The sequence below is a fragment of the Equus quagga genome, chromosome 17, assembly GCF_021613505.1.
Source record: "Equus quagga isolate Etosha38 chromosome 17, UCLA_HA_Equagga_1.0, whole genome shotgun sequence".
In the NCBI taxonomy this organism is placed as follows: Eukaryota; Metazoa; Chordata; class Mammalia; order Perissodactyla; family Equidae; genus Equus; species Equus quagga.
Window position 1 is genome coordinate 16,244,418 of NC_060283.1, and position 16,353 is coordinate 16,260,770.

General features: G+C 38.1%; 1 pseudogene; it reads right to left on the reverse strand.

The window, feature by feature from the left end:
* Positions 1-1,087: 1,087 nt before the first annotated feature.
* LOC124229113 (olfactory receptor 5G3-like) lies at positions 1,088-15,349 on the reverse strand (annotated as a pseudogene).
* Positions 15,350-16,353: the final 1,004 nt, after the last annotated feature.

Here is a 16,353-nt window from a genome sequence, read left to right on the forward strand (position 1 = left end):
TATAGTATCAAACTCTTTTGTGACATAGCTCCTGAACTCTTTGAGTTGTCTATCTGAATTCTCTTTTAACTCATTGAGTTTTTTAATGATGGCTGTTTTGAAGTCATCATCCTTTAGGTTGTATATTTCATTGTCTTTGGTGTTGTTTTCTGTGTGTTTGTCATTTTCCTTCTGTTCTGGAGATTTAATGTATTTTTTCATATTGCTTGATGGTGTAGATTTGTGCCTCCACATAGAGATAGAGTTTAGTTACTGCTTCCACTTGTTTCTACTGGTGTGGTGGGAGGACAGCTGTTTATACTGCTCCAACCAGGAACCCTATCAGCTGTTGCTAACTGGGCCTGGGCCCCTCCACACAGTCACAGTGATCCTACGGGTTCCCTCTTCAGCTGTGGAGGCTTTCACAGGGGAGCTTCAGACTGCTGGTGCCTACTGTTGCAGACCACCTAGACGTGGTCCCTCCTTAGGTTTTGCAGTGGTTTTATGGGCTTTCCCAGCGGCCAGGGGCAGGATCACTTATATTTGCAGCTCTGTCACTGTCGGCACCCACAAAATCTTGCTTGTCCACTATGGGTCACAGCAGAGCTATGGGCATTTTCTACAGTCTGTGGTTAGCTCCCCTAGCTATGCTACTTTTTTCCCAAGGTCTTCCAGCCTTGTGGTTGACAGATGGGTGCTCTCTACTAGTGCTGTGCAGAGGCTATCGCTGAGGCTTCTGTGACACTGTAGAGTTTCCCCCCTGGGCCACAGAACCAGGTCGCTGGAACTCCACCCAGCCCCAGTCCTCTCCCCTAGGATCTCGGGGAGCTCATTGCCCTAACTTGGGGATAGCTGGATACCTTGAGTTCAGTGGCAGCTTGTCGGCTGATGCCCTGCCTGAGATTCTCGTCTTTGGGACCCTCCTCGCATTGTGGATGCTGGGCAAGACCTCTCTGCTAATGGCAGGCAAAGACCCTGCCTGCTGCCTGGATGGGCCTTCAGAGTTTCTCCCCCAGGCTGTGCAGCTGGACGATGGAGCTCCACCCAGCCCCGGACCTCTCCCAGGAGATCTCTGGTAGTTCCGAGCCTCTCCCAAGCTAGTGCCCGGTCAGTGGAGCTTGCTGTGGCAGCTGGCGGGCTGGCGTGCCATCTGGGAGAGCCCCCAGGCTTTGCGGAGACTGGGCAGGGCCGCTCCAATAATGGCAGGCAAAGTCCCTGCCTGCCGCCAGGACAGGACTTCAGAGTTTTTCACCCTGGGCCGCGTTGCCAGCAGCTGGATCTCCACCCAGCCCCGGACCTCTCCCCGGAGATCTTTGGTAGTCCAGATCCCCTCCTGGGCAAAAGCCTGTTTAGAGGAGCTGGCGGCGGCAGCCAGCGGGCTGGCGTGCCTCTTGGGTTTCTCTCTGGGTGCCCCCAGGCATTGTTGATGCTGGGCGGGACCTCTCTGCTTATGGCGGGTAGGGGTTTTCCCCATGGCCTCCGGTGTGCAACCCTGGAGCCTCCCTCTGGTCTCAGGAGTAAATGCGGGGGGCTTGGGTAGGGGTCCATTCACCTGTTTCCACCGTCTCTCCTCTGGTATGCGCTCCCTCCTGCCCTTGGCGTGTGGCAATGCTCTGGGGGAGTCTGCAGGGAGAAAGCTGCCCACAGGATCTAGGCTGTTCGGGGGTCGGGGTTGGATAGGTTTCACCTATCTCTACCTCCTCCGGTAGGGAAGTCCGTCTGCCTTCTGATGTATAGCATGTGGGTCTCTCCGATGTCCTGAGATGCTATATAGATATCCTTTGTCAAGCGATGAATGTCCAATTAGCTGTAGATTCGAAGGGGGATAGACAAAGAAGTCTGTTCACGCCGCCATCTTGGATCTTCCTCCTAAAATTAACTACTTTTTAAAAAAGGCCTTCAAGATTAAAATGTTGATCCCAGTGAGTCATACAATTGTACAACAAATGGTTTGTCCCCTTATTTCTTGGATTTGTTGTTATGTTACAGAACATAAAACACAAAAGTATGGTTGAAAGAATATTGTATCTGAAGAAAATAAATGTGTGAGACAAACGTATGAGGTAATGGGCAATCCATTGATTCTTCACAGCTCTCAGGCTCATTTTCTATAAAAATAGAATTAATGTCCCACCCTTGACACAAAAATCAATATGTATCAATAGTAATAACTAACACTTTATTAAATAACTTCAATGCATTCTGCACTTCACATGCATGAATAATGTAATTACAGTGACAAAATCCCAATAAATTATTACTATGAGTAGAGAGTATATGGGATTTAAAAAGCCTTTGCAAAATATGTACTCCAAACACAAAAGGAGTATTAGAGAGTGTTATATTTACATACCTACTGATTAATACATTTTTTAACAATCACATAAAAGATGTTCAACATCACTAATTGTTTGGGAAGTGCAAATCAGAACCACAATGAGGTATTATCCACACCCATCAGAATGGCAGTTATTAAAAAGACAAGAAATAACAAGTGTTGGAGAGGATGTGGATAAAAGGAAACTCTCATATGCTGTAGGTGGAAATATAAACTAGTGAGACATTCTGGAAAACAGTATGGAGATTTTTCAAAAGATTAAGAATAAAACTACCATATGATCCAGCTGTTCCACTTCTGGGTATTTATCCAAATAATATGGAAACACTAAATTGAAAATATATAGGTACCCCTATAATGAAGCATTGTTTACAATAGCCAAGACATGGAAACAACCTAAGTGCCCTTTGACAGATGAATGGACAAAGAAGATGTGGTTACATAATTACATAATATATAATATACACACACAATGGAGAACTGCTCAACCATAAGAAAGGTGACATCTTGCCAATTGTGACAACATGGATGGAACTTTAGGGTATTATGCTAAGTAAAATATGTCTGATGGAGTAACACACATACTATGTTATTTCAGTCATATGTGGAAGATGAAAAGCAACAAGAAATAAACACACAGATATGGAGAACAGATTGTTGTTTCCCAGAAGAGAAGTGGCATGGGAAAGTGTGAAAATGGTAAAGGTGGACATTTGTACAGTGATGGATAGAAATTAGACTTTTAGCAGTGAACATGATGTATACAGAAGTCACAATATACTGATGCACACTTGAAATTGATATAATGTTATAAACAAGTATTACCTCAATAAACAAATTAATAATAATTCAAAAATTCAATATTTTTCCTGCCTAGTGAATACCATATAATTGTCATGTCACATTGTATTAGTTCAAGGTATAGAATATGATGATATATGTATCTATTGCAAAATGATTAACACAAGTTTAGTAAACATCAATCACCTTACATAGCTACAAATATTTTTCTTGTTAAGAGAACTTTTGATATATTCTCTTTTAGCAACGTACAAATGTACAAGACAATATTGCTAACTATAGTCACTGTGCTGTTAATTACATCTCCAGGAATCATTTATCTTATAATTGGAATTTTTTACCTTTTGACCATAATCCAATTTTTAACAGTATATTTTTAAAGAGACAAGACCAAGTTCACAGGCAATTGAGGGAACTTAACCTCCTGTCAGTAAAACAACACTACTGTTAAGGGAGTGGTTCTAACACTTACTCGGGATTTAGCAAAGACCTTTTTTTTATTGTGCTTGTAAAAGCTAATAACATAGTGAAGTTTCCGTTGTACATTATTATTTGTCATGCATCAGATAGGTATGCCCTTTCACCCCTTGTGCCAGCTCTCCACCCCGCTTCCCCGGAAACCACTAATTTATTCTCTTTGTCTGTAAATTTGTTTATATTCCACATATGAGTGAAACCATACAGTGTTGGTCTTTCTCTGTCTGACTTATTTCACTTAGCATAATGCCCTCAAGATCCATGTATCTGGTTGCAAATGGGACAATTTTACCATTTTTATGGCTGAGTAGTATTGCATTGTATATATAAACCATGTCTTCTTTATCCAATCCTTGGTCTATGGACACTTCGGTTGCTTCCAAGTTGGTTATTGTGAATAATGCTGCAAGGAACATAGGGGTACATTGGTGTCTTTCAGTTGTTGATTTCATATTCTTTGCATAAATACCCAGTAGTATGATAGCTAGACCATATGGTATTTCTATTATTAATTTTTTGAGAAATCTTCATACTGCTTTCCACAGTGATTGCACCAGTTTGTATTCCCACCAGCACTTGATGAGGGTTCCTTTTCTCCACAACCTCTCCAACGTTTGTTGTTTTTTATCTTGGTGATTATAGCCATTCTAATGGGCATAAGATGATATCTAATTGTAGTTTTAATTTGCATTTCCCTGATGACTGGTGATGATGAGCATCTTTTCATGTGCCTATTGGCCATCTGTATATATTCTTATTATATGAGTCACAACCCTTGAGAATATCTTTTAAAGTTTTGACATTCAATAATCCACCAAACTCAGTTTAAAGTTCTAAGACTCATTCCTGCTGAATGAGAAAATAAAAATGAAAAAGTTATAATGTAAAGACTTTCTATGATGTTTCAATGACACAGAATACTTAAGAGTAAAATAAAGAGTGAATCTAAACACGTTTCCCACATCCAGCCCATATTCATGTATCTTGTATTTATCTTAGTTCTCAACCTGTAATACAAAAGATGTTCTAGTTTATCTACCCATAAGAAACTCTTTTCTTTCAAATGCCCTTCTGAAAGAATCCTTGACCTCTTTGTTTCTCAGCTGTAGATGAGGGGGTTCCACATGGGAATCACTGATGTGTAGAACACAGAAACCACTTTATTGATGTCCAGGGAGAAACTAGAACACGGACATACATAGATGGAGAAGAGTGTCCCATAAAGGATTGAGACAGCTGTCCCATAAAGGATTGAGAAAGCCGTGGAAGCGAGAAGGAAACACTCAGTCACAACAAACTGACCAAAAAGCTATAACTTGGTAGCACAACCAAAGAAAGAGATTAGGTTTTTCTCCACAAAGATGTCAGTCAACATCTTGGGACCAAGGACAGAAGAGGAGCAAACATCCACAAAGGACAAGTGATTGACAAAAAAGTACATTGGGGTGTGGGGTCGGGAGTCCATTCAAATGAGAGTGATCATCCCCAATTTTCCCAGAAGACTGATGAGATAAAACAAGAGAAATATTACAAAAAGGACGACCTCGTGCTGGAATTGATGTGTTAAGCCCACATAAAAAAATCTCAATCACCGTAGTTTGATTTCCATTAATCCATTTCTCTGATTTAATGTCATGAGAAAGAGAAAAATGTTTCTTTGCATTCAGTTCATAATTAACGACTTCTTAATTTTTGATCTGCATTTAACTTTATTTTTTTAAGTTAAAAAGCATGGCCTGACGTCTCACTCTCTTGATTTCTACTCCTGACAGTTATGCTGTCTATCCACGAACTATTTGTGTGATCCTGAGTAAGACATTATAGCTCATAGAACTCTTCTGTTTCTTCCTTGGAAACAGGCTTTTTAAATAGAATCATAGAATTTTAACCCAGAAGTGGACATTGGAGATTATCTGAGGCAAGTTCTCTAACCATCCCAGGTTATGTTTCTAAAAATATTTACCTTGGAACCAAGGACATTTTAAGAAGCACACCATCAAAAAGGGCACTATGAGAATTCAATGAATTTAGACTGATACCTATTCTCACTGCTAATTAAGGGTAAATAGACGTTAGTAACGTAACTTCCTCCCCAATGCCCTTAGAATCTATAGCAGTAGTTAATTAAGTTATCTAAGGTTATGATATCTAAAGAGGGAGGGAAAACTGAGACAAGAGAAGTTAACTTTGGAACTGGATGAAAATCCGGTGTGACTCCTTTTCCAAAACTCTCATGTTCCCTCATATCAATGGTGTATACACTGATTAATCGAACTCCATCAGATTTTTAAGTCCATCAAAGGAGGGAGCAGTTCTTAAATATTGTGTGACATAAATATTGCTTTTGTGATCCAAATAGTGTTAATAGGTTTTTGAGAGGAAAAATATAAATATTTTAAGGACGATTGGGACACTCTGGGTAATTTTGTAAGAAAAATGAATATTTATGTACACATAAAATACCTGTACAATTTTGTTCATACAAGTTTCATTTATAATGCCAAACATTTTAAATAACCAAAAAGTCCTACCATAAGTGAATATTAAACTGTGGTGTATCCATACAATAGAACAATATTCAATAATAAAGAAGAACAAAATATGACACACACAAGAACTTGGATGCACCCAAGGTTATTAGACTGAATTGAAAAGGTACATCTCAAAAGTCCACAATTCTATGATTCCATTTATATAACCTTCTCGAAATGTCAAAATTGTAGAGATGGAGAGCATGTGAGTGGTTGTCAGTCTCAGGAATTGTGGGAAGCAGGGTGGTGGTGAGTCTGTAAAGGGGTAGCATAAGGGAGATCTTTGTAGAGATGGAATAGCTCTGTCTACTGACTGAGGTGTTGGTTAAAAAAACCTAAGCATGTTATAAAGTTATATAGAAGGATACACACACATATCATACCAATGTCACTTTCCAGGATTAGATGTTGTACTGTAGTTACATCAGATGTAACCCCTGGGGAAAACAGGGTGAAGGGTATGTGGAACTTCTCTGTACTATCTTTGAAGCTCCCTGTGAATCTTTATCCCAAAATAAAACATATTTTCATAAGAAATGAATGAGGAGGGAGGACAAGAGGAAATGAGGACAACGATCAACAAAAATTGAAGAAGAAAGGTATCAATTTGGGCATTGAAATAATCATAATGATTCCAAAAGCACAATCATATAAAAATATTAATGGATGTGCCACAGGAGAAGTAGTGACATAAGTCTAACAATATTCTTTCCTGAAAAAAATCTTGAAAGGGTTTTGTTAAGAAGAAATTAATGAAATTAAAAGCCCCTGACCTCCTGTTGTCTCAGAGCTTGGAAGAAAAGACCTTGAGGGGTAGAGTTTAAGATTAGTCATAAAAACTATACTTTAGTAGTAAAATGTTCCAAGAATTTAGTTTTTCTAAACATAGAAAATCACTAGAGGTCATTCATATGTGAATCAGCTATACTAAAGAAGATGGAAACAGGGCATTTTAAGTGTCACAAACTTAGGTTATAAAAAAAATTCATAAGATGAAACTAGAATATATACATCTATCATCTCAAGAAATTGCCTCTGTAAACAAATGTGATGAAATACATCCATCAGTGATAATTGTTGTGCTTTATAATTTGTATAAAACTTAAATTCCTGTGTGAAAATGATGGTTTCTTTCTGTGGAAGTGCCTATTAAGTTAAATTTCCTTGGCTGTACCCAATCCAAATATTCTAATACTGAAAAGTCATTATCCAAGGTATGCATGCGACTATGACGTGAGCAGCATGAAAATTCAAGTCAGCCGATTCAGAGGTTTGTTTTCTACTTATAACACCCAATTTAGGTAAGGTGAATAAATTAAGACCCAGAGAAGTCAAAGTCTCTTAATTTGAACATTCTCTGAGCCCAAAAATGAACCAGTAAATTACAATATCTCTATGACAAATACAAAATTCAACTAAAATGTACATGCAAGTTAGGTTATTTAAACCAAAATACACCGAGTAAATATTCTATTTGCACCAAATTATTTGTCATGCTAAGCTTAGAGATGATATTTTCCCAGGTTCCTAAATTCTTTTCCATATGTGGCCTCCTGAAGGCTATTGAGAAGTCACTTGACTCACCTGTCTAAAGAAACATGCCCTAGACTCTGCCTGCTTATGGCAAAGTGAATTCCAAAATTAACACACCCTGATATGAAAATGAATTACTCAACAAATGTAGACTTGTCATTCTTTTTAGTTTCCTCAGGTGTCTAGGAAGATAAACAATATAGTTACACCATCTTGAAACCTGGACCTTCTAATGACACCTTCAAAAGGAGTTCATTGAGTCAGTTCTGAAAACGTGCAGCAGAGGTTGTTGTATAAATTGGAACCAACTCCCTTGAGGAACCAGAAGCTCAGGAGATCAGGACTAGAGAGAGGATAATAAAGTTATTTTATGAGAAAATAGTCTGGGGACTTTGTGTCAAGCATAACTGCACAAAATAATATTCTCTCTCCCTTTGGGACCACCTACACACACAGTTTTGAGCCATAAACTACTGCATGATGAGTACCAGTTGTTCACATTGTGCAGATTTGAGATTCTAAAATAGAGCTCTGCTTCAGACAGATTATAATCAGACAGGGAGCCTGGGTACATAGCAGCACTAGTGACCCCGTAATTGACCCATGAATTACTAGGAAGGTAGAATCATTGCAACCAGAGGGTTTGGAAATAGTCCCTTGGACATGGTGAATCGCAAAGGCATGCTAAAATATAGGTAAATAAAAGTAAGGTGGACTGCGGTTGTCTATGCTGCAATAGAAAGCTATAAATATGCACAGCATCTTTGAGAGAAAATGTAATCCACATTGGCTGTTAAAAATTTCAAATTATAAGGTCAGATAGATAGACTTGGCCTCAAATTCATAAGTAATTTAACATTAGGCAAATGAGTTTGAACTTGTTTCTGTAAGCAATAAGGAGTCTTTCATGGTATTTCAGAAAAGAGATGGCATCTGTTCACATAAAATTTTCCAGAGGACACTAATCTACTCACTGGAGATGTTTACTATATGCCAGGCATTCTTCAAAGTGCTTTGAGAGTATTAACTAATTTTAAGCTTCATAAGAGCCCAAGAAAGTGGGTTAACAGAAAGACCTAGATCTTTCTACCTCTCGTCACCTCACTCAGTCCATTTTCCATTCTTAGAAAGCAAATCAAGATTCTACCTCAGAAGCTTCCTCTCTCTTTCTTCTGCTTATGGTATATTTCTCTCCAGAGAGCTGCACAACTTTCTTCTTTATTTCATTCAGCTTTCTGCTAAAATATCCAATGATCATAAAGGCCATCAGTGATAATCCTTTGAAAAAGATTATAGTTAATCCTATCATGACACTCATTCACTTTTTCCCTTTCACCAGTTTAATTTTTCTTTAAAGCAGTTACCATTACCTAACACTGAATTTTTATTGTGTCCTACCAGCCTGTAACAATGGGCATAGATTGTTTTTAGTTTTTCCACACTATATCCCCAACTCCCGGAATAGTGCCTTAAGGAGTAAATGCTCAGTGAATGTTTTTAAACAAATGCAGTAATGGACAAATAGTTCTAAGAGTGTGGTTGCAGGTGGGAAACTTAGGAGAGTAATCTACCTTCTTTTAGGGGTTGGGTACTGAGAACTTTCTTTGTGAATGGAAATGAATTAAGGCTATTTCTTTGAGAGATAGTCCAGGGAAGATCAAACTTGAATGGACAGGGTTTTTTTCCTCATATGGGAGAGAGAAGAATTGAGCCAAGGCTGAATTCTAAGCGTCAGTCTTCATTGTCTGAAAAAATGTTCATCTATCTTCCTAGACCTCACCTAGAAGGCTAGTCTCTGATATCTGCCTTTATGTGGTTTCTATAATTAGTTTCCACCAGGATCATAGCTGACCCAAGAGACTGAAACTTCATCTCAACACACAGATCACTGGGCTTTAGAGATCCAAGTCAATGTCTACTACCATTTCTACTATATCTTTAGAGAAAATGTATATTTTATTTTGGCTCTGTTTGTGCTTGGCTCCAATTCTTCATTCCTCCCCTGGCCTTAGGTAATCTGATTCTTCCAAAAGCTATACAGAGAGCTGGACCATCCAGATCTCATCAAGGAAGAACGTTCAAACTAAAAACAAAGAGTGCAGTAAGCAGACAGCCTTCAGTTGCTAGGATTGGCCTCAGCTGCAGAGAGCCACCTTGCCCAAGGTCACACTATTCCAGGAACAGACCCCATCAGCTGACTGAGTGGGCAGGAATATAAATTCTTGGCCATTTTGCCTTAACCTGAGACAACTCTGGCAGTACTTCTGTAGAAATTCACCACATTGGTGTAGGTTCTGTCAAGTTGGCTACACAGTCTTGCTTCTTTCTTTCCCCAATCTAACTTATTTCCCCTTCCATTCATAAGTGTTCATCCTTGATAAACATGTTGCAATTCAAACTCTATCTCAGTGTTTTTGCTTCAGGAGAAGGCAGCCTGCAATAGCTGGTAGCATCAGTAGTCTGAGAGAGCAGGCAAATGTTGAATTGGAGCTGAATCAGTCACCATCAATGTGACAATGAGAACCCCATAACCAGTAATAGATAAGAGTTCAGACATCCTTCAACAGAGGATAGCAGCCTAACAATTCTAATTTGCAATAGGCTGAATGGGGAGGATATGCCAGTGGATGAGCTGCATTAATAGTGAATGTATGTTGTACCGGGTATTTAAGACATATGACTGGAATAGTAGCTATCAGGATAATGGAGTCAGAGGGTTACTGATAAGCCATTGATGATCTACAACAGAGGGAGAGTAAGTAGCCATTGAAGCCAAATATGAAAGCCAAGGGGCGTCTTTGGTTACATACAATGACATTCTCATGTTCATTTTATGTGGGGTTGGTAGAGACTAGGGACTAAGCTCAAGATTTAATAATAATAGTGTCTGAACTTCAAAGAGAGTTAAGTGGCCAAACAAGTCAAGTCTGTTATGCCAAGGTCTGGTCCTGGGACCCTATCACTTGGGATGGAGATATCTGGGTGGATGCCACTGAAGATATGGACATCTCAGAACTATCTAATCCTGAAGACATGGCCTGCCCTGCACACTGAGAGGTAGTATTCCACCAGGCTATAAGAAAATGTAGAGGTCTCTCTCCCTAGGACAACATGCCTTCTCTTCAGAGAACTCTCCACCTCCTCAGGGCACTAGACCTATAATTGAGGTAAAGTCATGGTAAACCCAAATAGGAGGTCTTGGATTTGACAACAGTGTGAAAAATCTAGACTATACCCCAAAGGATTTGCAAATATTTGCTAGCTGTATTAGCATGAGACAAGGGTTTATGTGTAGGAGTAGAGTCTGAGAGTGCTTGGTCAAGGGAATCAGGATATAAAATTGGAAAATGAGAGATTTTTTACTTGGGAACACTCTCCCAAGATAGGGGCTTTGACACTCAGACAAGGGCCACTTGATTGGATTCTCTGCTTGAGTGGATGCATGAAAAGAGTGATGACTTATGCTAACCAAATCACTATGGTAGACAGTGTATAAATGAATTCAGAAGTTCAGGGATATGGGAAATCTAGAATTTACAGCTGGAGACCTTTTAGGTGACTATTTGGCAAGACATGGCCCATAGGGTGCAACAGTTATAAATACCATAAGAATATGCTGATCAGAAGGGCACCAATGTCACTAACAGTGATTGGTGGTAGCTCTCCTCTTTAGACTACACTTGGACATAGGAGACAGTGTTCCAGAACTACAATGCTAGCTGAGTAGTGTGAGGATAATAGGACCCCAGGCAAGAGATGTCAGTGGGTGTTGCTGAACCACCAGAAGACAGGAATAGATGATTGAACTGAAAGAACATATATCTTATATTCTTCTATTTTCTCCTATTATTTACTTGAAATATAACAATATCCTTCACTATTTTTCTGCCATCAGAATTAATAATAAAGAATTAATACACTTTTCTAATTTATAATGACTAATTTCACATTTCTAATTACACATTCACTAATTAGACATTTCTAATTACTAATTAAATAACATAATTAACTGTTAGGTTAGATTTGATATGTGATGGAGTGATTCTCCCTTATAGTTATCATTCAAATTTTTCCTGACTGGTGTGAATTTTCTGTATTTGAAGGAAGCGGCAAATTTATCATATACAAATTCCCAAAATACTCATCTGTCTGTTTCTAGATATTTCTTTCCATTATATATATTTTTTCTATTCCACTAATATGAAAACTAGTGTCATGATAAGAAATTTATGTTTATGGTAGAGACTATGCTCTCTCACTCATCACACTTGTATAATTCTTATTTCTGAAATTTGAGATCACTGGAACTTAACAGGTATGATGTATGAGACCTAGAGTTCAAGAAGTGAGAGAATTCAAGTTGCACAACATCAGGGCTGTAAAGCCTGAAAATACCAGAGATTTCTTGGTCTAAGTGATCATTCAAATGCCAGACATAATAAGTTATTGATGAAAAACCAGATAAACTTGGAAGATTGATCCAGAAAAACTTTCGCTTTTGCCTCCCTTGTGGTCACAGCAATGAATGGGGACAGAAGTGTAAGGAGATTCCATAAGTACTTAAGAGGAAAAGGGTAAATTATATTTTACTCCATGTCACATTTGTATTCATTCATTCAGTGCATAAATACTTACTGATTACCCATGATGTATCAAGCAGTATTCTAGGTGCTTGGGATACATCAGTGAGTAAGACAGCTAAAAAAAAACCCAAAGCTTTGACAGGATTAAAATCTCAGCGTCACTGCCATGAAAATATTTTAGGCTCCATGTGTATCCAATGTGTCAGTCTGTGTATCAAGGTCTAGAAAAACCTATTTTAATCACATCAGCAGCCTTCTCAGAAATAGGAAAGCTAAACTATTCATCAACAATCACATGAGATTGCCTGGGTCCAAGTCAAAGGGCTGGATTAGATAAATGTTGTAGCCTGGGTCCTCCTGTTATAGCACTTAGAATATGCCCTACTCCTCTGCTCTGAAAAATTACTTGTCTCAATAAAGTAAAGAGTCTACAAATAAGTCTATAAATACATTTCATATCCTATGCTTATTACCATTCTATTCACTATAAGAAAATGCCAAGCCATAAATATGGCCTTGATACAGAAGAAAGCAAGAAAATGAGTTAAAAATTAGATAAAAGTATTAACCAGTTCTTCCTAGACATAGCCAGCCTACAAACCAATGTGCACTAGAGGAAACAGCCATAGAATGCAGGTGAGTTTCCTAAGAAGGTGGCCAGATTCAATTAAGAAGGAACACGTTATAAAAATCAGGGAGTTGACATTTAATGATGGACCATATAGTAAGAAAACTTTGGCCCCACCAAGTAGACAACAAATGAAAAAAGTAAAATTCCTTTTTAAAAAGATGTTAGATAGTGTAACACGAAGAAAGAAAATGGGGACAAATATTTCTGCTGTTTGAGGAGGACTCAACTTAGATGAGACACATTCCTCCAAAATCAAGGGCAATATACATGATCTCTCATACATTGATCTCATGAAAAAAAGGAGGGAAAGGAGCAGGAAGGAACAGAAGAAAGGAAAATAGGAGGAGGAAAAGAAATGAGAAGAAAAGAGAAAAAACAAATAGTAGTTTAGGGAGGAGCATGGTCATGGCCAGCATTTTGAAAAGTGGAAGAAAGAGCAAATATCTTTAGTTTCAAAATCTCATGTAGTAACAGAATAACCAAATAGTACCAGCCATAGCTAGAGGAATAGAAATAAAAAGTGTCAGGAATACATGTAGATTGTAAACTAGAAGCAATTACAGATAGAGAGAATGAGAATTGCTAATCCTAGGAAGTGGTCATTTCCATGAAGAATGATGTGGGTCTTAAATCACTTTGGGTTGAAAAGACATCAGTGAGAAGAAGACTAATGAAAGAAATTTATCCAGAGAAAACTAGAAGAGATATATCCCTAAAGCAGTTATGTTTCCCATTTGTTAGGAGAGGGTATATTTATGACTTAAGGTCACTATTTGTCTTATTCATTCACTCATTTAAATTTTTTCCTGAAAATTTATCATGTTTCAGGTATTGTTTTAATGTTATGCATTAATTTGTGTACAAAACACACATGATGTTTAGTCCCTCACAATTTTCCACCTAGGGCTTTTAACTTATTGTTTATAAAGTACTAAAGTTTCATTCTACCTTTTGTGCTTAATCATTTTTATCAAAACTTGTGTTATGATTATAAAGCATTGAGTTGAAAAACCTTTCAGGTAATTGAACTCAAGGGATACAGTTACTAGTAGGGAAAACTGGAAAACTGGGGATATCATTGCTAGGAAGCTCTTTTTTGTTTTTTGGCCACTATATGAAAAGATGGCATTCATAGGAGTTTGGACACATTGTGTAAAATCATAGAACTTTAGAGAAGAAAATAATTTAGATGGCTTTGAGTTAATTACCTCATTTTACAGATTAAGACATTGAGAACCCAAAACGGTGTAGGATTTATATGCTTTTAATATTCTTGATAATTGGAGGAGACAAGGTTTAAACTGACATTTCTTTAGACCAAGTCCAGTTCTCTCTTTGTGCGTGTGTGTGAGGAAGATTAGCCCTGAGCTAACATCTTTTGTCAATCTTCCTCTTTTTGCTTGAAGAAGATTGTTGCTTAGCTAACACCTGTGCCAATCTTCCTCTACTTTATGTGGGATGATGCCAAAATGTGGCTTGACAAGCAGTGCTAGGTCCATGCCTGGGATCTGAACCTAAAAACTGTAGGCCACTGAAGTGGAGCACGTGTACTTAACCACTACATCACTGGTCTGGCCCCCACATTATCTTTCTAATACACACTTTAGCTGCTCCACCTGTACAATGGCAAAAGCTAGTCTTGAATTACTTGAATATTCTTGAATTATTTACCCAGCAGGAAATTCTTCCTAACAAAAGTCCTCTTAAATGCATCTTTTACATTTGTGTTCCTCAAGCTGTAAATGAGAGGGTTCAACATAAGAATCAATGTGGTATAGAATGCAGAAACCACCTTATTAATGTCCAAGATGAACTTGAATTGGGCTGTATTTAAATGAAGAAAAGGGTACCATACAAGCTGGCCACAGCAGACAAGGGTGAAGAGCAGGTAGAGAAAGTTTTTTGCCTCCCATAAGCATACCAGATATTCAATATGGTTTTGAGGACATAAATATAGGAGACCAGGATGATCAGGGTACTGAGTATTCCTATTAATCCAGCCATGATGAAAAGAACCAAATTATTGTTCTGAGTGTCAGCACATGCCAAGGAAAGAACAGGGAAAATGTCACAGAAAAAGTGGTTGACCAGAGTTGAACCCCAGAAAGGCAAGAGAAAAGTGAAGGTCTCATAGATGATGGCACTTAGAATGCCCATCACATAAGGTCCTACTACCAGCTGCACACAGACCCACTGGGACATGGTGATTGTGTACAATAAAGAGTTGCAGATGGCTATGTACTGATCATATGTCACGGTGACCAGGAAAAAATACTCAAATCACTACAAACTGACCAAAAACCCACAGTTATAAAGCACATCTCATAAAGGAGATGACTTTTCTCTCTGGAAAGCTATCACACGACATTTTTGGAGCAACAGAAGAAAAGGCACAGACATCCACAAGGGACAAGTGGCTGAGAAAAAAGTAGAAGGGGGTGCGGAGTTGGGAATCCATCCAAATGAGAGTGATCATCCCCAAGTTTTCTCTTAATGTGACAAGACAGACAAAAAGAAATATCAAGAAGAAAATAATCTTCTGTGGAAGATGATCTTTTAAGCCCACGAAAATAAATTAAGTCACTGCTCTTTGATTTTTATCATCCATTGTTTCCTGACAATCTGTAATAAAAACAACAAAAATAAATTTTATAGATTAATAATTACAAAGCCATATAGCCTTTTAATACATTAGCTGTAATTAAAATCGATGTTCTTATGATATTCAAGTATTTACTTTGACTGTTCAGTTTTAGTTTGCTTTTTATGCCAAACAGTTCAAACATGTAAAAGTAATAGAGATGTGGGCCCAGCCCAGTGGCACAGTAGTTAAATTCATGCACTCTGTTTTGGTGGCCTTGGGTTCACAGATTGAGATCCTGGGCACAGACCTAACACTGCCCTTCAAGCCACACTGTGGCACAATCCCAAATAAAATAGAGGAAGATTGCCACAAATGATACCTCAGTGATAATCTTCCTCAAGCAAAAAGAGGAAGATGGGCAACAGATGTTAGCTCAGGGCCAATCTTCCTCACAGAAAAACAAGAAACAAACAAAAAAATACACTTCCAAGTGAATTTGAGTCACTGCCTAATATGAAGAATCAGCTGGGAATATTTCTCACTAATAAAAACAAAACAAAAGTCTATGTTAACATGTACCATGTTAAACTTATAAAGTCTGAAGAAAAAAAAAAACATGATGCTGTAACAGCAAAATACAGAGGGGCTCTAATTGAGATTGGAGAATTAGGATAATGTCTGAGTGGAAGCTATATGTAAGCAGTATATGAAAAACAAGTAGAATTCATTTAAATATGGTAGGAAGAGAATTGTAGGCAGAAGAATACATTACAATATCAGAACATCAATAACTGGAGCTAGAGGAAGACAGTTGGTTTGAATATATTTGCATACAATTTGAAAAGGAACAGAAAGCAAGTCAAGAAATTTATAATTATCACCTGCTTCCTGCTGTT